Raw genomic sequence first — 25,811 nt, 5'->3', positions numbered from 1 at the left:
ACAAGTTTAAGCATTTAACATAGAGTACTAATATATTTACATCATGTGCTGACAATAATTTTTAGGGATTGCCAAACTGAAATGGCATTCAGCCAGTAAATGGCCTTGATGCAGGCTTATTTGAAGCAAAAAGCCTGTTGTATTTTACTTTAAGTGTGACAACTTTAAATGAAGCATTAATGGGTAAATTCCCTTTGCTCAAATTTTACCATGTTAACATCAATGTGGTAATACATTTGAAATGCTTAGCATAGCTCTTCATACAGTCAATAGGTAATATATAGTGGTTATTATTTTATATAGTTCATATTTACTTGCATACTATTGTTCATTCTCTCAGGTAGATTTTTCCTCATAACTTTATCGTCAACACTTGGCATGGTTCCTGGAGCACCACAGGGATTCAATAAAATATTTGTTGATTAATCCCCAACAAATTAATCCTCCCCACAAAACTATAATTCATATTCATTAAATGCCTCTTTCAGGGATAGTCTATATTCAAATAAATAAAACAGTTTCTAACTTCTTAAGTTTATAATCTAAAGCATAATGTAGATCATATTGCCCATGTTATCATGAATAATAACTATGACGAGTACCAGTTATTAAGCACTCACTTTGTGCCAGGCATTATGTTAAAATGTTTAGCTCCATTATCTCATTCAATACTGAACCTGTCACATAATACAGATATTAATATTCCCATTTTATGGATGAAAATAGAGATCAGTAGGACAGATCAGTAGGAGTGTTCTGACCTTGCCGTGATTTTGAACTTATCTCTTGCATGTCTTTATTTTTTTTTCAGAAGTATCTGTACAGTGCTCTCACAATTATTCAAAAAACAAAACAAAACAAAGAAATTCTACCACACAATTTAGTCAGTCCATAGTTTCAAATAGCCTCTTATAGGATTCAACTACATTGGAAAAAGAGATGTTTACTGTGTGTAAACAGCTCAGAAAGGGGTGTGAAAGTGCTATTTGAAAGGGCAAAGATCCTCAGAAACAGGGCTGCTTCTATTTGACAAGCTGTTTCCTTTGGTTAAATAAGAAATAGGATACATCACAGATAAATGCCACATAGGCAAAATGTTTTAGAGATGCTGTAAACATTGGTTTACAGTGTGGGAGACTTGTGATACAGCCTTAGAATACATACTGACTGAATCATGTGTCACATGGATGCAGAAAGCTAATTATGTTTAGATGAAATGGAAAAGCAATGTGAATACCTGAAAATTTTGCACGATTAAGCAAAATTGAGCATGACAACAGAGAGACAGACACAAAAATTCAGATGTTACTTTGGAGTTTTAAATGCTACTTCTGCTGTCTTCAATGAGGACAAGCATCAGTACTCAAACTTGTCCTCAGAGGACTCTAAAATTTGACAGAGCTGAGTGCCAGAGTACCGAACCTGCATCTGCTTCCCAGACAGTCTATAAATCTGATGTCCCTCCTCTGTCAGTCATGAAAACAGATAGTGTAAATCATAGTGTGTTCCAAATAAGAAAATCTATAAATTATATGTTTATTGTAATCATGCCAGGATTTGTTGTAGGTCTATTGTTAATACCACATATGTTATTTACAAAAGGAGGTTATTTTTTAAAATGAAATTTGTTTTGGATAAAATATTGCAAAGAAAACTATACAGAAAACGGAAAAATCAAGTTTTGAAAAATTATTTTAAAAAAACATGTATTATGAAAGATATATTTAAAGATGTTATTTGATTTTTCAGCCCTTATTATATTTATCAGTCTTGAAATGATAGTACATATTCTATCCTTATGAAACCTTCTTGCATGGGATTTGCATAAATACCTTAAGTTGCTTTTCTTCAGAAAACAGATAAAAAAAAGTTTGTCAAAATGGGAAAAATTCTTTCTCACAGTAGGCAAATTCTGTATAATCCATGCCTCAATAATGGGCAAATTATCTCAGGTAACAAAATAAAAATGTCAGGATGTGATATGGAATAATTATTGCAAACACTGTTTTGAAACACTTTGAACTACTTTTGGCTTAGTTTTCATTTTTAATTAGAATTATGTAATAGTATCCTCTTATCATCAGTCTGGTAAAACATAATATTAAAAGATTAGCTCTGTGTAAAAACCCATATGTTGCACGTGACTTTGTTCAGTTATTGAAGGTCTAGTATACATACTGAACTATGGGGAGTATACAAAATATTATACATGATTGCTAAATTCTAAGTGATTAATCTGTAACTCATGTAAGCATGTGTATTCTTTTAGGATTTGCAGTGGTTAGGAAGGAGAATGACATAACTGAACTATTTAGGAAAGACTATGTACAGAAGAATAAGTGAAGGTGAAGATTTAAAGATAGAACTGATAATGAAGCACTATTTCAGGCAGATTAAATTGTATATGCAAGATCAGGCGGTGAGACATTGCCAAGTATATTCAAAGGATAGGATGATATGTAACAAATTGGATTAAAGGAGTCAAGTTGGTTATGACTAGGAAGGTAAAATTTTAAATAGTAAGTTATAAAAGTCTTTTAAACTAGCATCTTTCAAAATATCCTATGAAATATACTCTTTGGGGATGCAGTAGATGATTCTGAAGAATATCCCCTTTGGTCAAATCAAATTAGGTAATTCTGTATATTTTGTTTTCTTAACTGTTCTGAGAATGTGGAGTTCCTTCACCTCACTTTTGTTTAACCCACAGTTCTTGCAGCTACTTGAGCCTTGAGCTCAATTTTTTTTTTCTTTTTCTACTCTTATCCAATGTCTTGTACAAATAGAGCTGTAGGCAGTGAGAAGTCAAAGGCTTTTTATCAAATGATTTGATAACATCAGTGAATTCAGAGGAATCATTTTATGATTATGCTATGTGGAAAAATGGGAGAAGAGCTAAGTGGAGAGACTAAAGTCAGAGAAATCAGAAGAAAAATTAGCCAGCTTATCAGTATATTAGACCCAGTGTGATGGCAGTGAGAATAGATAGGAACATTGAGAACACAGAACAGAAAGTAGCGTAGTAAATTAAGCCTAGAAGGAGAAGCAGAAACCAAAAATTAAAGATAACTCAGTGAAGTAAAGTGTCAAAAATCGTCTCTCACATATTGATGAATGTTAAAAGGTCTCCAGAGTAGGAATTCTACATTCATCCTGAAACTTTGCTTCAGTGTTTTAACAACTGGGCTGCCAGAGAATTGTCCGAGTGTTAATCACTCCTGCTGTATTTCAGCCCTTGGTAGTATTTTAAAATTTTTAAAGTGGATCGGGACCCCTCAGTCACTCTTATTAATCTAATTTCTCCTGACTTGCAAAAGACAAGATGATTTAAACCTTTTTGAAAATGATTGGAGCAAAAGCCTTGGTTAACATTAGGGAGGTGACTTGCCTATATTTTGTACATATGACTTTCAAGTGATTCCAGACTTACTAAATTAGGATCAAATATAATATATTAAGAATCATTTAAGATTTACTTTAAAATACTTCCAATAGCCATGAAAACATTTCTTTTGGTGTCAATAAATTACTATGACTGAAAAATGTGTACCCATATTTTATATTGATAACAAAAATGTGATGTGGAGGATGTGGGTTTAGGACTGACTGCACAGGGTTTAGGATGTGCATAGGATTTCAATTCTTTCTGAACTATATATATATATATATATATATATATATATATATATATATATATATATATATATATAAACATAAACAATATGGCCTTAGGCAAGTTATTTCAAGGATCTGCACCTTTTATTTAATTGCTATATTCAAGAAGTGATTATATCCATCTCAATGACTTTGAAATGTATTTTTGCACTTGCAGTGGCTAGCAGTGTGAGGCAGATAGTCAGTCATTAGTATATGTGAGTCCCCTGCATCCTCACTCTGAAGCTTTGAACAATTGTGTTCACTGAATTTTTAAAATGCCTCTAAAGTCTTTGCCATTAATTTTTACTTAAATCATTTTGCAACCTTTTATCTTTGTCCATCTGTTGTAGTGATTCTTTTCTTTGTACTATGTTCCCTGTACACATAGAGACTACCGTTTATAGTTTATAGATTTATCATTCTAATTCATTTTATCAATGTCACTCTTGCCAAGGTAAAGAAGTACAGGTTATTTCCAAAAAAAGCTGATTCAGTTTCAAGAAAACTTAGGCCTGGACCTTATTTCAAAATACTATTTGAAGAGAAATGCATGATTTGGGACGCCAGTTCAGTTTCATAGCCCTATATACCAGATAACCATATTCATATTTTTTATCAAATATTATCTTGGAAACATCAGTCTAAGTGTACAGTCAGGATGCAATATAACAATAACTTGTTTTATTACTAGAACACATTGAAGAGTCTTTTCTCTTAACCCAAAGGAGGGTGAAGGCAGATGACTGGCATTCCTGACCTATCCCATGGGCTGCCTTTATTTCATAGGCCTCATGGCCTCCCATTCTTCTGGGTAAAAGACAACTACTCTTAATGTACCTGAGGATCTGGCACCACTGCCCTGCTGAATACACCAAAGGCCCTCCATTTATCAGTTCAACAAAAATTATTGGGCACCTACCAAGTAACAGGTGAGAGATTGAGGGGTTGAGATAAGCAAGATAAGAGAGACTGAGAAAATCCCTAGTCCCTGTTGACCCTGAGGTTTTCTTGTTGTGTTAGAATAATAAATGGCAAAAACTGGAACAGAAGCTTCATAGGATAGACATGTTTGTTCTAGTATCCCAGGACACAGAATAGAGTCAACCATTAAGAAAGCCTCAATAAATACTTGTTGAGTAAAATAAAGGCACAGTGTAATGTGGAAAGTAGTAAATATAAGGAAAGAAATAAGGCAGAAGTGGAAATAAAGTCTAAGTTTATACAATTGGAGTTTTGGGCTTCCATGTATGCAATTACTGTTTTTAGTTCTTTTCTCTGTCTCATAAATGTTTTTATTCAAGTGAGCAAGACAATTTGCAGCAATCTCCAATGACTCATAACCCCTCCCTTTGGTGTAACACTCTCTTTTTAAACAAACTATTTTTTATTGGTACATAGTACTTATATATATTTATAAGGAAATGTATATGCATGAAACAAGTGACATACAGTATTGATATACTGTGTATTGTTTTGATTCATATTTGTGTACATATTCAGTAATGATCACTCCGAGTAATTAATAATATTCATCACCTTACACTTTTGTAAGTTCTCTATGGTGAGTTGATTCAGCTTTATTTTGAGATTATACAATGAATCATCATTCATTGTAGTCATCTGTTGTCCCAAAGATTATCAAATTTTATTCTTCCAATCTAACTATAAAATTGTACCTAATGACCAAGCTTTTCCCAGCTCCCAGTCTCTGATAGGCACTATTTTATTTTCAATTTCCATAAAATCAACTTCTTTAGATTCCACATGAGTGAGATCATGTGGCATTTGTCTTTCTGTGCCTGGATTCTTTCAATTAACAATGTAGGTGCTCCAGGTTCACCTACATAGTCACAAACAATGGAGTTACATGCATTTTGATAGCTGCATATTATTCTGTTATGTATGTAACACAATTTCTTTAATGCTCTACCCTTCAGTGGTTGGTAAATTTCATATCCTACCTATCATGAATAGTGCTTCATAAAGAATTGGAGTACAACTGTCTCTTTGACATGTTGATTTCATTTCCTTTGTGTATATATCTAGTAGTGGCATTTCTGGATTATATGGTAGCTCTAATATATATTCCACATTTTATTTAGTGTATATATATATATATATATATATATATATATATATATATATATATATAAGCTACAGTGTAATCCAGAAAAGAAAAAAAAATATATATATATGTATATATACACACACCTTCACACACAGTTAGATTGAACCCAGGGGCACTTTACCACTGAGCTACATCCTCAAACCTTTTAATTTACTTATTTATATTGTTCTGAGTCATCACCTTACTAAACTGCCATGGCTCTTCCTAAGTTGCTAACACTGTACAAAAATTTGTGATCCTCCTGTCTCAGCCTCCCAGGTCATGTGTCAGGCTTCTAGTTTTTTGTTTTGTTTTGTTTGAGGAAATTTCAGACTGTTTTTCATAACAACTATGCTAATCTATAGACCCTACAACAGTTACAAGAGTTTTTCTTTTTTGGTTTCTTCCTCTAGAAACCAGTATTTAGGGCAATTATTTCCTCCCCAGAGTTAGAAATTCAGATTTGCATTAGGATTTTCTTTTTCTATGAAGTAATTGCTGCATTTTTAATTGGCAAATAGCAAAAAGCTCTAGACAAATGTTAAGCTATTTCTTACTAACTACCAAAGAAGGAACACAAAAAAGCCTGACATGACAAAGTTTCACTGTCCATAGTGAAATAAAACACACTGCAGTATAGTAAATCTTAAAAAAATATATATTGCTTATGACATTTTTTATTTTTATATGCCCTTTATTATAAAATAATATTCATCTAAAAATTAATAGTTTTACACATTGCATTGCACATTTAGCAAAAATAAAAAGTTAGTGATTTTATAATAATATCTGAATTTGAAGATGGGAACTTTACTGGTCTACAAAATCAACCTCTTAAAATTATCACCACTGACAATCCAGCAAAGAATAGGACAATTTATATGTACATTCATGCATACAAAAACACACACACATACACACACCGAATTTGTAATTTACTTGTAATAGAGATAATCTCCATATTTTATATTTCAATTTCAAGCACTCTGTGCTTGAACAGTACTATATCCTCAACAAAAGTTTATTTGAATACGCAGTTCTAGCCTACATTTTATAATAAATATACAGAAGTAATGTAGAATAAGGTAACAGGTATGAAGCCTAAAATGTTACTGAATCCTACTGGGGTGCTGACTAGATCAGATGGGGTAGACAATAAAGAGTAAAATAAATTCATAAAATAAATAATAAATCTTTGTGTATAAAAATTGTGGTTAGGTAGAAGAAAAAGGAATTTTCTGCTTAGTTCATCTCTACCTTGCCATCTCCCATCTCTGCATGAGTTTTAAGAGCAGCTGCAAAACTTTGCTAAAAATAATTAGCAAACTAAAACTTTACTATATGGAAATAACAATTTAAGCCCCCATGTAATTTAGAAACTTCTACAGGTTCAAATTGAAAAGATAAACATTTCCCAATTGTACTAGATCTACTTTGGGTTTGATCACCCACTAATATTTGTAGAACTTACGTTGTGTGTGCTCTTTGACTATAACTATTCCTTTTAATATATGTTATGCTTTTGCTTTGGGTATGGTATCCCCCGCAATTTTCATAAGCTGGAAGCTTATTTCTCAATGTAATAATATTGATAGGTAGGGGCTGGGGTTATGGCTCAGCGGTACAGCACTAGCCTTGCATGTGAAAAGCCCTGGGTTAGGTTCTCAGCACCACATATAAATAAATAAAATAAAGTTATAAAAAAACACTTATCTTAAAAAAATATTGAGAGGTAGTGGGATCTTGAACAGATAATTAAGTTATGAGTGCACCACTTAGATAAAGAGATTAATATAGATCCCAGACAGTAAGCTAGTTTGCAAATGGGTTTTTTTTTAAAAAGAGAGCTGTTTCCACTCTAACTGTGTGATTTTTTTTTTTTCAATTGATTCCCTTCCACTTTTCTGCCACACACAGTGGTACATGACCCTCACCAGAAACCAAGCAGATGCTGGAGCCATGTTCTTAGACTTCCAGAACTTTGAGCTAAACAAACTTCTTTTTGTTCTAGTACAATATCTCACATTCTTATCATCATACACTGTCCAAATCATCATTTCCATGTTTAGGTCCTAATGTTGAATCTGAAGACAAATGTAGAGATATTGGTGAATATTTCCTGATGGAATTTTAGACTATAAAGAGAAAGGAGGAAAAATTAAAAAAAAAAAAAAAACTTAGGATTGCAGCACTCTCTCCAGACAGTAAATTTTTGAATTAACTGACTTTGAGGCTACTCCTATCTAGCTGTCAGCTGCACTGTTCATCAGCCACTTTAGCACAATAAAGTTGAAAAACAGGATCAAAGAACCTGAAGACAGAAATAAGCTGAACAGGCACATCAGCACTAGTGTGTGCAAAATTAAGACAGGGAAAAAATCACCCTAACTTAAAAGCATCCCAATGGTTTTGAATGCAACTGAGATAATGATACACTATTTCCCATAAATATCTAATGGTTCCAACATAAGAGCTAACTATAATGAACGGTCTTATTAAAATATAAAAATCACTGAGGGAGCATGTTGGAGCAATCCAATCTCAGCAGCACCAATTTATGGGCAGCTCTTGGATTGAAGATCAGTGAAGGTGCCAGTGATTCTTAATTTATGTTAAGCCTGATAATTTGCAGTTCTTTGCAACTTTTCCCCCTAACAAAGCAGAACGCATAGAATGAAATGAAATCAAAGCAGCACAATATTATTTTAAGGTGTTTGTGTTAAAATTTAATTAAAACATCAACTCTCATAACACTAAACACTAGTTATATATAAAGCTTCTACACACATAAATTAGATTCTAATAGGAGACTTCACATTTTGGCTTGAAGCAGTATTTGTTTAAATATAATTGAGGGAAATATATGATATTTCTACTTTCAATAATTCATATTTATTTCACAGATCCTACCTTATAATAGTAATGAAAACTACACTGTTCAGGCATCCAGTAAAATTTAAATTTCAGATAAGCAATGATTTTTTTTTATGTAACTTTGTTCATTGTTTAGTATTTCTGTTTGAAATTCAGATTTAAATGGGCATTCTAAGGTTCTGGTCAATGACAATAAATATATACCGTGTACATGGTTGCTTAATGAGTGAATTGAAAATAGGCCTATTTGTGTATTACTTTTGCCTTAGATGAGGAAACCATTTTAAATAGATGATAATTTAAAAAGACAATGCTACAACTGAGCAATATTTGTGTTTCATTTCCTCTTTCAGAAAACACCTGTACACATATTCCTGTACAGCCCCCTTGAAGTTAGGTGAAGCTGTATGACTGAGTTCAAGACAAATGAGAGTGGGAAGAAGTAATGTTCACTTCCAGCCCTCTTTCTCTTTTTCTTTGCCTGCCAGTTGGAAGCAAAGTCTCTAGCGGAAGGCTCTGAGCCCTTGATAATACCAGCACCATAATGTAGGAGAGGCTTGGTTGCCTAATTGACCATGTGAAATATGGGACCAGCATCTCAGGCCACTAAAACAATATCATTTATTTCTCATAGTTCTGAAGACAGTTTGACACCTGAAGAATGGTTGTATGTAAGACTTCTTTACCATCCTCCACACATCTTCTCTCCCCTGTCTCAGAGCCTGTGAACAAGGAGCCAGATGGGGACAGTAAGCTCCTAATTAGATGGGAAGCCACAGAATGGAAAGAGGAGGAACTGAGGAACTATATGACAGCATAGAGCACCATAGTTTTCCTCTCCCCTATCTATCACCTGATAAGCTTGCATGACAAAAGCATTGCTTATTGATAAGCTATTGAGACTTTAAGCTCAGTTAATCTGTCCTGAGATACATGGTGATACAAAAAGCAAACACAATTCTGAAACAATAAACAGATCTAAAAACTTATATGAACATATCAAGAGATGCTGGATCTTAAATGTCCCTCAAAGGCTCATATGCTGAAGGTTTGGTCAGCAGCCTATGGTGTTATTGGGACATGGTGGAAAGCTAAGAGGGGGAGCCTAGTGAATGAATGTAGGTCATTGGGTGCATAACCTTGAAGGGACCCTGATCCATTCCTCTCTCTCTTTCACTTCCAAGACTCCACAAAGCAAACAGGTTTACTCTGCCATGTGCTTGCTTCTGCCATATTGAACATATCCCAAAGCAACTGGGCCAAGGGATTTTGGACTACACCTTCTGAAACTATGAACCAAAGTAAATCTTTAGTCCTTTACGTTGACTTTTGAGGTATCGTGTTATAATAGAAAGTTAACTTACCTAAGAGATAGCTTTAGTGATTTAGTATACATCAGCCAATCAAGTTTTTCATTTAGAGATAAGGTACATAAACTTGTATCTTCACCCTTGATTTTGGATTATACATTTTTATTAATACTTTACCTAATATTCCAAATCAGATTATTTCATTCTCTTATTATGGGTAATAATGTTGAAATGAAACATTCTGAAAATCCAATCTTTATACAGTCTTCTATCTTAAATATGATGAATTAGGTCAATTACTTATAAAATCTTCCTAAAGTTTTATGACTTGTCAAATCTGGTATCACACTCACTATATAATTAAAGAGGTTTATGTACTAAGACAAAACTCACAAAAAAAAATGATCCAGTTCACATTATTTGTTTTTACTATTTATAAAAATAAAGGACATTGGAGAAGAATGTGAACAGTTTTGCGTAGCCAATATCCTGACTTAATCCTTATCTTCATGTGATTCAAATATTTAGCATACTAAATAAATCATTGTTTTAACCTTATTTACAGCCTCTAGATTCTAGATTCAAGACCTAACTTGGAAGAAATGATTTGAGGAATATTTTGTTAGTACCTTGCATAATGATACTTGGGAAAGGACTAGAACTTTAGTCCATCTTAGACAATTCAAGTCAAGCAAAATTTCTGAATTGCACTGATAGCTATAACTAAACTGAAAAATGTTTAAAACTCATTTAGTTACATGATTCACTGAGAAAGGTGAGGTCAAGTTCAGTCAGGAAATATTAAGTAATATCAATTTGGGATTGATCATTTATTATGCATTTATTTGGAAAAACTTCCATTATAAGAAACCATCTCCAGCACTCCTTATAATGCTTTTCCTTTGTAATGATGAAGGATAATAATTAATCATGGCTGAATCAGTAAGCTTGACTATTATTTCTTAGTTGAAAAGACTAAAGTGGCTGAAATGCCAAGTTCAGATTTTCATTAAAGGAAAGTTCCTTAAAATGAGACTTATATATTATGATGGCCAAGATAATTCTGAAACTGTTATGAGCAATAATGTGTAATATTTTATTTTCTTTTTGATTCTCAATTTTCAAAATATTGAAGACTTTTCCATATATAAATTTCAACATCTAGCTTTGCTATATCTTTAACAAATAACTTTGACTACAAAATTAAATGTAAACATGATTGTAAATTTTCAAAGAATCAATTTTTCCTGCAAATCTCAATTTTTTTAAAGAGAGAGAGAATTTTTTAAATATTTATTTTTTAGTTTTCGGCGGACACAACATCTTTGTTTGTATGTGGTGCTGAGGATCGAACCTGGGCCGCACGCATGCCAGGCAAGTGTGCTACCGCTTGAGCCACATCCCCAGCCCCAAATCTCAATTTTTAAAGGAATCATTCAATGAAATGTTATGAGCATTCTTCTTTCTTTTGTTGTAGTTTTCTCCTTTCCTAACAACTTTATATTTATTTCTCCAACTGACCTTCATTCCGAAGAGGCAGGTACAGTATATCAGTCAGATTTTCTTGCTGCACTTCACTAAAGATCATGTTGTTTCTTTTCAGAAATAATTCCTTGGTGCTTTATTTAAGTAGCACATTTTATGCCAATTGAAAAAGCTTCATGAAAAACAGATGGAAACAGTCCTGATATAAGCAAAACCAAAAATGATCTGGCTCATGACTTTCAACTAGTTCATATTGTGACTATCCACCTAGGAACTGTTTGTATTGCTTCCCGGATATTTACATTTATTTTGAGTATTTCTTCATGGAGATATCGAAACTATTAAAGACATTGGGTCATTTAATTTACAATGCTATTGGTATGCTAGATAACGCTACTTGTAGTTTTGTAACAAAGATTATGCCACAAGTGAACTATTGAACTGAACAATTACTGACTATAGGCTCCTGTTGTTTTTTTCTTAGAGCATGTACTTCTGAAAATGTGTAATTATGTATTATTTCCCTGCTTTCATGAGATGCAAATCATATTTCCCATTTTACCACCCATAAATGTGTTTTTTTCAAAGACCTGGGAGGCATCATCCCTTTGGAATGAAATCACCAAGAAAGATATCATGTCTATCGCCCAGTCTCTGTGAGAGTGTAGGAGCCTAACTTCAATATTTTCCAGTTATGAGCCTAATGGAAGGCAAGCATTGAGATTAGATTATGTGACAATCCTTATTTAACCTTACCTAATATTTATCTCCCACAGCAGTCATCTGAAATATGTTTTCTTTCATAACTATAAGTTTGTCACTCAGCAAGAGGGCCTTGAAGCAGCTACTCTCTCTAACCTGCCCACTCATTGTGTAATATGTCAGGAACTGCACATTGGCAAACTAATCAGCAACAAGAATAGCCCTAGGAAATAATGATCACGATTCTTGAGATTTTCAGAAATGAAAAGTATCTAGTGATGAGACGATTGGAATCAGATGTGCATCATTCACCCATCTGCTGTGTGATAGCACCCACTGTTCTGGGAATACCTATCATCCACCAATAAATAATAATAAAGTGCCCATAACTTGCTTTCCAGACAGAATAGGCTTTTTTTTTTCCCAACTGATTTTTTTTTATTGGTTGTTCACAACATTACAAAGCTCTTGACATATCATATTTCATACATTAGATTGAAGTGGGTTATGAACTCCTAATTTTACCCCAAATGCAGATTACAGAATCACGTCGGTTACACATCCACAATTTTACATAATGCCCTATTAGTAATTGTTGTATTCTGCTACCTTTCCTATCCCCTACTCTCCCCCCTTCCCTTCCCTCACATCTTCTCTCTCTACCCCATCTACTGTAATTCATTTCTCTCCTTGTTTATTTTCCCATTCCCCTCACAACCTCTTATATATAATTTTAAAAGGGGACTAGACAAAAAGATGAGGAATTTTTATTATTTTATAACAAAAATTCCTCATCTTTTTGTCTAGTCCCCTTTTCCAAAAAACTTGTCTTCCTTGACACAACTTGATGTCTTCTAACTTAAATGACCGGTTCTACAGTGAGCAGCTGAACTTGTGTTTGTCAGCATAATTACATTAAGTAATCTTCCTCCAATGTCCTCCAGATCTTTGCTACTACCTCATTCTAGTGCATAAAGCTTTTTTTTTTCCTTTGATTCAATGGAAATGAATTCAATCTCTCTCCTTATTGCAATAGTTCTGAATAAAGTCTTTGGGTTTAATTATATCTGTTCCATGCTTTTAGATGACAGAATCAGTGTCATCTCTATACTTTTCAAAATATTAAGAGCTTAAACAAGCATTTATTTTGTGTGTGTGTGTTTGTGTGTGTGTGTTTATTACACTTTTAAAATACTTTTCTGTAATACAACAGAAGACATTTGACCCTGGGAACTAGTCAAGTGAAAATATAGGTCAATGAAAATTAAAAGCAAACATGGTCTTCATGAAAATGCAAACAGATTTATTGGTTTAAGTGATTCAAAATAATAAACAGAAGTTTTCATTAATATATAGAAAAAGAAGGGAAATACATACAAATGTGTATGTATATTGAGAAGTATTCTAAATATATCTGAGTATTTAGCCTTATTTATTTATTTATATTTTTGGTAGTAGGAAGATGGACAACATGCCTTTATTTTATTTTTCATATGGAGCTAAGAATGGAATCCAGTGCTTCACACATGCTAGGCAAGTGCTCTGCCACTGAGCTACATCCCAGGCATGGATATTCAGGCTTTAAATAAAATGTACTAAAATATTCAAATACTTGCTTCATTTTCCCATTTCACTTTTAATTTATAACTGCAATCATAGTACATTCCCATAAAATAATTTTTAACATTTTTAGATTGGCAATGGGAAGTACAGTATGCTAATTTATGTAAAATAATTCAACTGATGAGATAACTGACTCCTTTTTAACATTTTGTCATTAATTATAATAGATTTTTTAATTACCATTAGAAGGTTTTGTAATTAGTAACATCTAACTATATAATCAGTGACCCTAAGCCTTCTAATTGAGATAACACCTAAAAATTACTCAACGCATGTTGTAGCTTTGCTTTGTGTCAAGAAATTGAGTCTGAAATCCACTTGTGTAAGGAGGGTGGACTTGTGAAATCCATCAAGATGTACTGTGGCTCGGTGATGTCTGATGAAACTCAATTGTCCTTGAAGAGAATGAAAAGGAAACTCAGCAAGAAAAGCTTTGAAAAAAAAATGTAATGCTTTAAATAATCAATAAAAAAAAATAAAATAAAAAAAAAAGATTCATATGGACAAGATGAATCATTGTAAATGAAGGAGGATCAAATGTTTTTGTTTATCATGCTATCTTCCTTGAAAGTATCAAATGTTAACAATGTGCTTTTTAGTGGTACAAACTGTTAACTTGAAGGAAGCTTAGATTTTGAGAATTCAATTTTTTAAGATAAATTAATTTAAAAGATTTCTTTCTCAATCCTTTTAATTTTGAAAACAATTAATTAAAACAATTCATTCTTAGAATGATAAGTCATTCTAAGAAGCAGAAATTAGTAAAAATATAAAAATATTTGGATCATACTTGTCATAAGCAATGATGATTTTTATCTCAACTATATTTAGACACATTACAAAAACAATCATATTTGACCTCAAAGGTGAACAATATTTCTTTAAGTACAATAATGAAAAAGTTCTACTTTTATATATTTATTTCTTAATTATTTCTCACATTACACTGAAATCATTAAATAAAATGATTTTACACACAAGGTAGTACTTACATTTTACTTTTTGCATTTTATAAGGTAGCGCTTATGATAACATTTAAATATTAATAATGGCTGTTTTTATTAACATACGTGCTGTATGAAGTGGTAGGTTTGGTGAGAATCTCTGATAAACTCTTTCTAAAGTTGTAGATGTATACTTAGAATACATTCTTAATTCTGTTCAATTAATTTAGTACTTAAAACATTTTCTTTCAAAATGCATACAATTTAAGCATTGCCTTTTAAGAGAGTTACAAATAATAAAGTTCAAAAATTTTTCTCATCATTCTGATTCCTTAGAAAACTTGGAATGGAATCACCATTTTACACAGTTACCCCACTCTTTGGTCTATACCCAAAGGACTTAAAAGCAGCATACTCCAGTATTTATAGCAGTTCAACTCACAAGAGTCAAGCTATGAAAACAAGCTAGGTGTCCTTCAGGATATGAATGGATAAAGAAAATGTGGTATATATACACAATGGAATATTACTCAGCTATAAAGAAGAATGAAATGATGGCATTTACTGGTAAATGGATGGAACCAGAGAATATCATACTAAGTAAAATAAACTAATCATAAAAAAATTAAAGGCCAGATGTTCTCTCTGATTTATGGATGCTAACCCAAAACACAGGAGGTTGGGGAGGGGAATATTAGAAATCTATTGGATTAGACATAGGGCAATGAAGGGAAGGGGGGAGGGCAATAGGAAAGACAGTAGAATTAATCCATCATAACTTTCCTAGTGTTGTATTTGCATCCACAACCATGTACCTCCACATCATGTACAATCACAACATTGGGATCTTAAATGGAATAAGTTATAATCTATGTATGTATAATTTGCCAAAATATATTCTATTGTCATGTATAACTAAAAATAAAAAAGCAAAAACAGAAACAGAAAAAAATTTTTCATCATTCCATTTCACTGCAGTCAAAATGGCAATTTATTAGATATACAAACAACAATAAATATTAATAAGGATGTGGACAAAAAGGTACACTCACACATTGCTGGTGGGACTGCAAATTGGTGCAACCACTATGGAAAGCAATATGGAGATTCCTCAAAAAACTTGGAATGAAACCACCATTTGACCCAGCTACCCCACTCCTCAGCTTAAAATCAAAGAACTTAAAATCAGCATACTATGGTGATGCAGCCACATCAATGATTATAGTAGCTCAATTCACAATAGGTAAACTGTGGAACCAACTTAGGTGTCCTTCAACAGATGAATGAATAAAGAAAATGTCACACACACACACACAGTGGAATATTAGTCAGCCTTAAAGAAAAAAGAAATTATGACATTTGCCAGTAAATGGATGGAGTTAGAGAATATCATGCTAAATGAAGTAAGCTAATCTCAAAAAATCAAAGGACAAATGTTTCCTTTGATATGCTGATGCTAATTCACAATATGGGGGAGGAGAGGGCCTAAGGAAGAATAGAGGTACTTTGGATTAGACAGAATATAGTGAAGAGAGGGGAGGGATAATGCAGGTAGGAAGGACAGTGGAATAAATCTGACATTATTACCCCATGTGAATATATGATTAAGTAACCAGTGTAATTCTACATCATACAAAAATGAGAAGTTATACTCCATTTATGTATGATGTGTCAAAATGCATTCTATTCTCTTGTATAACTAATTAGTACAAATTTAAAATTTTTTCTCATCATCCTCTTTTTATAAGGAAAGCATTGTCAAATATTTTACCAAAATTGTTTATAAGTTTGTATTTCATGTATTGAATTAGAAATGTAAAGCTGCAAATCCCTATTCCCTTCATGATAATTTCTTTGAAATATTGCTTTAATTAATCAATTTATTATTAAATGTGCTTTTATCATTGTATGTATTATTATCCCCTCACAATTTATTGGTAAAATCATAGTTTTAAATATTAAGAATCAAAAATATCTTGTTCTATGAAAATTACACTGCAGTAGAATCATTATTAACTACAGTCTAAACATAATCATAAAGGGATTTTCAAAGGAAGTGTGCCATGTGCCCTTTGTACATCAATATTGAAAAGTGCACTGTCTCTCAGTGGAGAGCACCAATATCTTATGCATTGTATAAAAAGACAGTGATGTTTTAGGAAATAAATGTTTATATGATTATTTCACTGATTTACAGGTCACAGAATGTTTCGGTCATAGAGCTAATTTTTTTTTTCATTAGTTAAAATGCTTTTAACCACTCTCTAAACTTTCATCACTAAGCTTGTATAAAATTAAGGTACAAAAAATATTTATCTAATCACTTCAGGTATATATTTTCTACTGCAAGTATTACCACAGACAGTTTATAAATATGTACTTAGATTTTATAAATGATGTTATTCCATTTGAATTTTTACCTTTTGTGATTCTTCTTAATTGAAATTATAAACTTTAGTGTTCCTAAAATCTAGGTGTATTTATTGTTTTTGACAAAATAGATAATAAGAGTCAATACATTTATTTCAATGTATATTGGATTATAATTACCTAAAACTTCATTTTCTATATCTAGTATTTGATATCAATATTAAAATTATTCTTAAAACTACTTCTTAAAATGCTTTTTTTCTATTAATAAGACACCTTAAAAATTGAGTGGTGTTGATACATCATTTATCTCAGAAAAACTTTTGTTTCATAGTGATTATGTATTTTTTCTATAAAAGTTAGTTAAAGTAGACCTGTGAAGTAAATTTATTTGTAATTAGTAAATATTGTCTTTTTAATACAGATAAATTTACAGTCATATAACTATAAAATTAAACATTTAACTTTTATTAAACTCAAAGATATTACATTGAGTCATTTCTAGAAAATAATCTCTACCTTTAATACTACAAATTATCACATTTATTTCATTTATCATACAGATAAATTAACAAATAAAGTTTCATAGATGTGATAAAAGAAAGGGTTTGGGGGACAGGGAATGTAGCCTAACATTCATAAGTTCCTGAGTTCAATCCCTGCTACTACCACAGGGAGGAATTAAAAAAAAAAAAAGTAAGGGGATTTTCATAAAAAATTGGTTGTAATTTCTAACCTCAGTTCCAGTTTGCTATATTTAGCCAATCAATTTCCAATGTCCAAACTTCATATTAAATAATTTTTTATACAATATGACATGACTTCTTCACTTACTGTTTCAAATGACATGGAATGCAGTTGTTCGTATTTTGTTTCCTCTTATTTTTTAAAACCCTAAATTTATTTTTTATTTATTTTAATTACTATATATGACAGAAAAATGCATTTTGATTCACTGAACACAATTGCAGCACAACTTTTTATTTCTCTGGTTATACATGATGTAGCATCACACCCTATGTGCAGTCTGACATATATCTAGGGTAATTGTGTCCTTCTCATTCCACCATCTTTCCTACCCCTCTGCATCCTCCCCACCCTCCTTCCCCTTTACCCAATCAAAGTTTTTCCATTTTTCCATGCCTCCCACCTCCCCATTTTGGATCAGCATCCACTTAGCAGAGAGAACATTAGGCCTTTGTTTTCTTGTTAATGTTTACATTTAAGTAGTCACATGTGGCTTGTTGCTACTGTACAAAATAGTACAACTGTATAATTTTTAATATTTCATTAATTATTATGTGTCTTTTTAGATACATGATGAACTGTGCATCAGTTAGTATGTTCTTGTTGCATTCCTAATTACATTTCCCTCATTCACAATTTTTTTTTTAAATTTTTGCCTGTCTAGTATGCAATTAATACCATTAGTTGCATGTTTTGGTTGTTGTATTTTCCCCAAGATTTCTGATTGGTTTTATTGTATATCTTATTATTCTATTTTTTTTTTATTTTGCTGTATCTTTACTTTGTAATATTTTATAAAGGGAAAATTCACTCTTAATTTTCTCACTAAGCAATTTTAACATATATACTCTTAAATCTTCATCATCTATTTCTATAAACCTATATTTTTGAAATATACACATTTCCAGATAGCTGAGTTTATTGACTTTGTGAACTTTTTTTTTCATGCACCTTAATATTTTGGGCAAAAGACATATTTAAGGAAGTGCTTTTTCCTCTTCCATTTTCTTTGTTTGATTTCATCCCTTTTTGTTCAAATTTTTTGCTTCTTTCTATCTGGTCCATAGACTCCCCATTCAATAACAGGTTTTAAAGTTAAATTCGGGGGCTCCCATGTAATGGTTAAATTAAAGATATCTCTCTTCCAGGCAATACAGTCCTGAATTATTTGGCCTAGTTTCAGGTGAAATGACTTTGTATGTTCCTGTTTTTTAAAGTCTATCTTGATGATGGTGGTTGAAGATAGTTTTTTAATTTCTTTTTTTAGTTGTTTAATATTATAATTTCCCAAATTAAGTGATTCATTCTGAACATCTGCCTCTGTGCAGTGGATCTGGGACTATTTTAAAACCCTTTTAAGTGTTTTTATTCCAAATAATTAAAAAAAATTATTTATATTGCTTTGTGCTAATGAAGAACCTACTGATTCCATAATTCAACACCATTCAAAACTTTAGTTTTATTTTGTGATATGACCCTGCTTTTACCTTTCTCATTTTTACTTGGGTTTTATCTGTCATTGGGTTGAAGGGAGTGTGTCAAATGTGTTTTAAATGATTAAAAATGAAAGTCTGATGTGCAGTTTACAGAATAAGCCCTTTTGTCTTTGGTCTGTTTACAAAGAAGAAATAGATAATTCACTAGTTTTAAATGACCTTTTAGGTGCTACCCTTGCTCTCCAATGCCAGTGCCACTTCCAGAGCCCCAGACAAAGGAGAAGGGGGAAAGTTGAGAAGTTCTTTCTACAATGGCTCCTGAAAAGTAGACTGGCTGATTATTGACAAAGCACCCAATAAACAACTGGCTACAAAAGCCTGTGACAAGAAACCTCCCTCTACTGGGAGGGTGAGAAACCTCACCACCAGAGGCCTGGTACTGGGGCACTCCATGAAATAATAAGTTACTGGGCTGGGGATATAGCTCAGTTGATAGAGTGCTTGCCTGGCATGCACAAGGCTTTGGGTATGATCCCCAGTACTATTAAAAAAAAAAAAAGTAAGTCCAATGAACTTCTTATTTGCAAACTCAAATCAGAAACTCAAAGCCAAATTTGAAGTGTTTGATGCAGAAGTAACTCAAGACTTTAAAACAGATTAGCACTTCCAGAACACAGCTATTCCTGGTTTGCAGGAGGCAAGTGAGGCCTATTGTTTTGGTCTTTTGAAGACACCAACCTTTGGGCTGCCCATGCCAAAAGAATCCAATTAGCATGTGCACATGCAGACAACCATGCTTAAGAAGTCATCACGATGGGAAGCAATTTATGTTCCAAAAAGTAAAGTGTTCTCTTCTTCCTGTTATTAGTAGTTCTGAACATTATATATATATATATATATATATATATATATATATATATATATATATATATATATATATACATACACACACATATATCCTCCCCTACTACCAATGGAGTCCAAAGATACCTAAGTATATGATTGCAGGTGAAAAAATAAGGCAAGGAAATCAGGTATTGGCTGTTTTCCATTTTAATTTGTGAGTTTTCACCATAAATGCAGGAATGTAAAGCATTAGTTCAAGGTAAAATGTTCCACTGAGCAAGTGTTATTAGTTCAGTTTTATAACAATTACAAACAAAGCTGTCAAGTTTTTCTAGACCATGCCAACATTTGGAATTTTTTAAACAAGTAAATTTCTTATTGATGGCCAATACTACTAATAAAACAACAACAACTTTAATCTCATTTTATCAAGAATGCAACTTTTATAATCAGAAAATAGCTTTCCCATTGTTATGAGCATACCTAGAGGGTGATTTCTTTTTTCCCTAGTAAAACTATTTTTGACAGATTGTTTGTGGTCTAAATTAATTATTATCCTATCATTATAGTGACTAGCATAAGAGAAAATGTGGTACAATACATTAATCTCAGAATAGTGTGTGGTTTACACTAAACTCTTAAAAAATGAAATATGTATTTAATCAAACTTTCATTGAGCAAATAGGAATATTGTAAATTATTAATATTCCCAGTAGAATAGGTATTATAAGAATATCACATTAATATTTGGATAAATTTATATGGAAACTTTATTTGTATAATTAAAGATCTTTTTGGTACTGGTGACTTTCTATTTATAACAGTATCCTATAAATAATTAATACATTTTGCTTTGAGAAATATATTTTTAAATTTGCCTATGTGTACCTGAAAAGTCTATGATTTTTTTTTCTAAGAACTGCTTGACCCTAGAATTTAGTGTAAAAGTTTCAAGTAGTCTAGGTTTGAAAATTCTTGTTTTTAAGGTTCAGGGGGAAGTTATAAAAATTTGTCTTCCAGGTGGGAGAGCTCTAATTCAAATGTCTATCGACCTTACATTTTTTAAGCCCTGAAATTTTAAAGGATAGTTTTTCTATCTAATGTAATTTTATTTTCCTTAGTGGGAAAATATATTTTCCTATTAACAAAACCCAAGATTTTTTTCCAAATTCCCCTTTGCATGTCCAGCAAAACCCTGAATATATACCATTATGAAAGAACATGTTTGGCTATGGGCTTACAATCTATTTTATATTTTCAAAGAACCAATTTTCATCCATATATCTTTGTTTGTTTTTTATTCTCAATATAATTGATTTCAGCTCTGATATTAATTATTTATTTCCTTCTACTGGTTTTGGAACTGGTTTGTTCTCGTTTTTTTTTTTTTTTTTTTTTTAGAGTTTAGGATGCATAATTTGATTTTTCCTTTGGGATATTTAAATTTTTATGTGAGCATTTATAGCTATAAACTTTCTTTTTAGAACCACCTTTGTAAAGAGAAAGGTATAAGGGTGTATACCTGATTTGATTCTGTTTGTTTGGGGAATACATTTGCATAGTACATCAATTTTCATCTTTTTAATTTAGTCTGCATCTATTTTTGTCTTTATACACTTATAAAGCTTTATAACAATTATAAACAAAGCTTTTAAGTTTTATCTGGACAATGCCAACATTTGGAGTTTTTTAAACATATAAATTTAATGTCCTAGAAGTAGGTCTCTCATTTGATTCTAAGAAATTCTAAAATTTATCCCCTGATTTCTTCTATCATTTGATTCTAAGAAAATCTAAATTTTTTTTTCCTGATTTCTTCTATCACCCATTCATCATTCAAACATGTACTGTTTGATTTACATTTACCTATATAGGTCCTGTGGGTTTTTAGTGTTGATATCTATTTTAATTCCATTATCATCAGGTAAGATGCCAGGAATTGTATCTTTTTTAATTATTTGCTAAAAGTTGCTTTATGGCCTATTTTGGAGAAGGACCCATGTGTAAGTGAGAAGAGAGTGTTGTTGGCTGTTGTTGAGTGAAGTATTCCATAAATGTCTGTTAAGTCCAATTGATTTATAATATTTTAAGTCCAAAGAGTCTTAACTGATTTAATGTATGGATGATCAATCTATTGGTGAGAGGTGTGTGGAAACCACCCAAATTTTGTTCTGCTATATATCTTTAAATTGAGTTATGTCACTGTTATATAATTAGGTGTACCAATATTTGGGGAATAAATATTTAAAATTATCATATCTCCTTGTTTAATTTTTCCATTTACCAGAATGAAGTAACTTTCTTTAGCTGTTCTGAATAATTTTGACTTGAAATCTGCTTTGTTGGGTATAAGAGTAGACATTTCTGTTTGGGAGCTTCATTTGCATGGTACATCAATTTTCATTTTTCACTTAAGCCTACAGCTATCTTTGTCTTTAAGGTAAGTCTCTTACAAACAACATATACTTCAGTCTTAGATTTTAATCCATTCTGCTAGCCTATAGCTCTTAATTGGAAAGTTGAGATCATTTACATTCAATATTATTATACAGATCTATTAATTCATGTCATTTTGATTTGTTTCTAATCATTAATTTGGTCCTGTTTCCCATTTGGTTAGCTACTCTTGAAATGAGATTTGTTCATTTGTATGCTCCGGAGAGTTTTTTTCCTCTCTGTGAAGTATTTCTTTAAGTATTTTCTGCACTGCTGACTTACTAGAAATAATTCTCTTAAGTTCTGCTTTTCTTATTAGGTTTTTATTTTTTCTTCAACTCTGAAAGATAACCTTGCTGAATATAGCCATCACAGTTGCCAATTGTTTTCTGACAGGACATGGAACACATAATTCAAAGTCCTCCTAAATTTCAGAGTTTGTTCCAGATTTGAAGTTGCTAAGAAATTGGAAGTAATTCTAATTGGCTTACCTTAAAATTTGACTTGATATTTTTCTCTTGGGGATTTTAAAAATTTGCCCTTACTCTAATTGGCAGGCATTTTAATTATAATGCATTATGAAGAGGTGCTTTATTTGTTTGTTTGTTCTGTTTTGTTTTGGTTTTGATCTTGCTTATTTGGAGGTTCTGAATGACTCCTGTATCTCAATGTCCAATGTCATTCTCTAGAATTGAAAATTTTTCTGTTCTTATTTTCTGGAAGAGCATATCTATTCCATTAGCCTGAATCACATGATCCTCTTCAAGTCCAGTGATTCTTTAATCTGGTCTCTTTGTATTGTTCCAGATTTCCTAAATATTTCTGTCATGGTTACATATTTTCTTTAATACTTTCTCAATGTTCAAGGTTAGCTATTTTGTTTTCTGGCTCTAAGATTCTTTGTTTAGCATTGTCTATTCTATTAGAGAGACTTTCAAATGAACAGTGTATTTGATTTATTTTGTCTTTTCATTACAAAGATCTGTTTGATTATTTTTCATTGAATTCTGCATTCATAACCTGTATTGACATGCTTAATTCATTTAGTTGATTTTCTGTGTTGGAATTTACTGATCATTTATATAATCATTCTTTTGAGTTCTTCACCTGATATTTTATCCATGTCAATATCTTTGGAGTCAGTTGCTAGTCCATAAGAAACTTTCTGAGGTGTTATGCTACTTTGTTTCTGCATATTTCTTGTATTTCTGTGTTGAGTTTTACATATCTTTGGGAAGAATGGCTCTTGCACTTTTATGTGTGGGTCTTTTTAGGTCCCAGCCTTCTCTGTGTCCTAGTGATCTAGATTAAGACCCTTATAGTTGTGGTATCCACAGCCTTTGTTTTAATTTTCATTGTTTTTGCTGTAGGAATAGCTATTCATGAGAGGAACTGAGGGCCTTCACTAGCCATTTCTACTTGGGTCCTGGTCATTAGTTTAGAGGTTTTGTCTCTTTTGTATGAAAGTATTGCTGAAGTTTCTGTGTGGTTGATTTTTGACTTGTGTGTGAAGCAGAGTGTACTAGCTCTACACTGAATCCAGTTTAGCAGTAGAGTCTCTTCCCCTATAAACTTGTAGTGTCCCTGTAGATTCCCTGCACCTCACTTCGAAGCAATATTCCAACTGCTTAAACCCCAAGCCACAAAAGAGCAAATGGGAATGAAGCTTTCTTTTACTCCATCATCTTGAATCTCCCACTGGTTATGAATTTTAACACTTTGTATTTCAAGCATGACTCTGGATAAATACATGAATAGACAGGAACAGGAATATAAGTCATAATGGCATAGTTAATCTAGGCAGGCTAATTTTTTTTGCTTAGAAAGCATTGTTTTTTTATTCTCTATGTATATCGAATAAGGCAGAAGTACACTGCTTTTTAAATAAAGAAATTATTATAAATTTTTATAGTTCTATTTTTATGTCCTGTAACTTTCTCCATCCATAGAAATAATATCATCATTCATTGAAATCTTATAAAACAGCTGTATATTTAAAACTGATTTAACTTTAGTTCTGATGAGTTAGTGTATTTCTTGAATTCACACAGAAATGTAAGTCACATTTCTATTTTTGTAGGCTATAGCCTATCATTTAGAATTAATAGAAAATGAGTGATGTCTGTGAAAAATTGAAGGAAGTACAGCAATGTTAGTACATGAAAAGAAGGCTAAGACAGTCTTACTATAGATGAAGTCAAAGATGAAGCTAAAGAATAAAAGGTGGCTAACAACTCACGAATTGATATCAAATGCCTGGGTTCAACTTGTGACTAGTTATGCTTTCTATATATGCAAATATGGACAAGCAACATAACCTTTCCAAACCTCAGTTTCCTTACATGTAAATCAGGGAAGGTGATGGTCATACCTGTCAGAGAATTAGAGTTATATGAGTTAATACAACTAAAAATGCTAACATACTGGCTCATTCATAGAAATGACTTGATACAATCTGGACAAAGCCACTCTTCAATGGATAATTCATTTTATGTAAAAAGCATCAATTTGGTAGAAGCTGGGACACATAAAATATTCAGCAATGCACAAGGCCACTCCCATCAAACACTTCTGCTGTAATAAAGAATTTTCTGGCTTAAAAATCAATACTGTTACTGTGAAGAAATACTGGCTTAAGTTCATGTTTTTCCACTATAAGTGACAGCAAAGTATAAATTTTATTAGGAAATTATTTGTAACATCCTTATTTAATACATAAACTACGATACAAATAAATTTATGTATAATGTTTTGTTGAAACAATTCTTTTTCACTCATTATTAATATCTAAATAAAATGAAGAAAAACAGCAACATTAATCCCTCAGAAATTAAGAAATCTGTTCAAAATTAAGAAATCTGTTCAAATTTCTTGCTTTAGGTTTCAATTTTATAAATTGTTACTAACAGCAAAAGAACTCTTTGCTGTGTGGTACTTAGGTCATCAGATAAAACATCATATAAAAAGCTAATCCATAGTAACAAATACAACCTGAATAATAACAGTTCTACTCCAAAGAAAAGTTTTTAATAGTCAATAAAATTTCTGTCAATTCTAAATTTCAAAATGTTTTACATCTCTCTTTTTTTAACTTTTCCATGACTGTCTTCATCAGCATAAATTAATAATTATCTAATTGTTTCTCAGTGCAAATGCACCTTGATTATCAGTTAAAGAAATATAAAAATACTCACTGCCATATCCCATTCACTGACAAGTGAAATCTCTATCTCTTTAGGCCAAACCTGGCCATCAGTCTTTTATTTTTTTAGTT

This window comes from Spermophilus citellus, assembly GCF_964194105.1.
Source record: "Spermophilus citellus genome assembly, chromosome: 3".
Taxonomy (NCBI): domain Eukaryota; kingdom Metazoa; phylum Chordata; class Mammalia; order Rodentia; family Sciuridae; genus Spermophilus; species Spermophilus citellus.
This window is presented reverse-complemented; position numbering follows the sequence as displayed.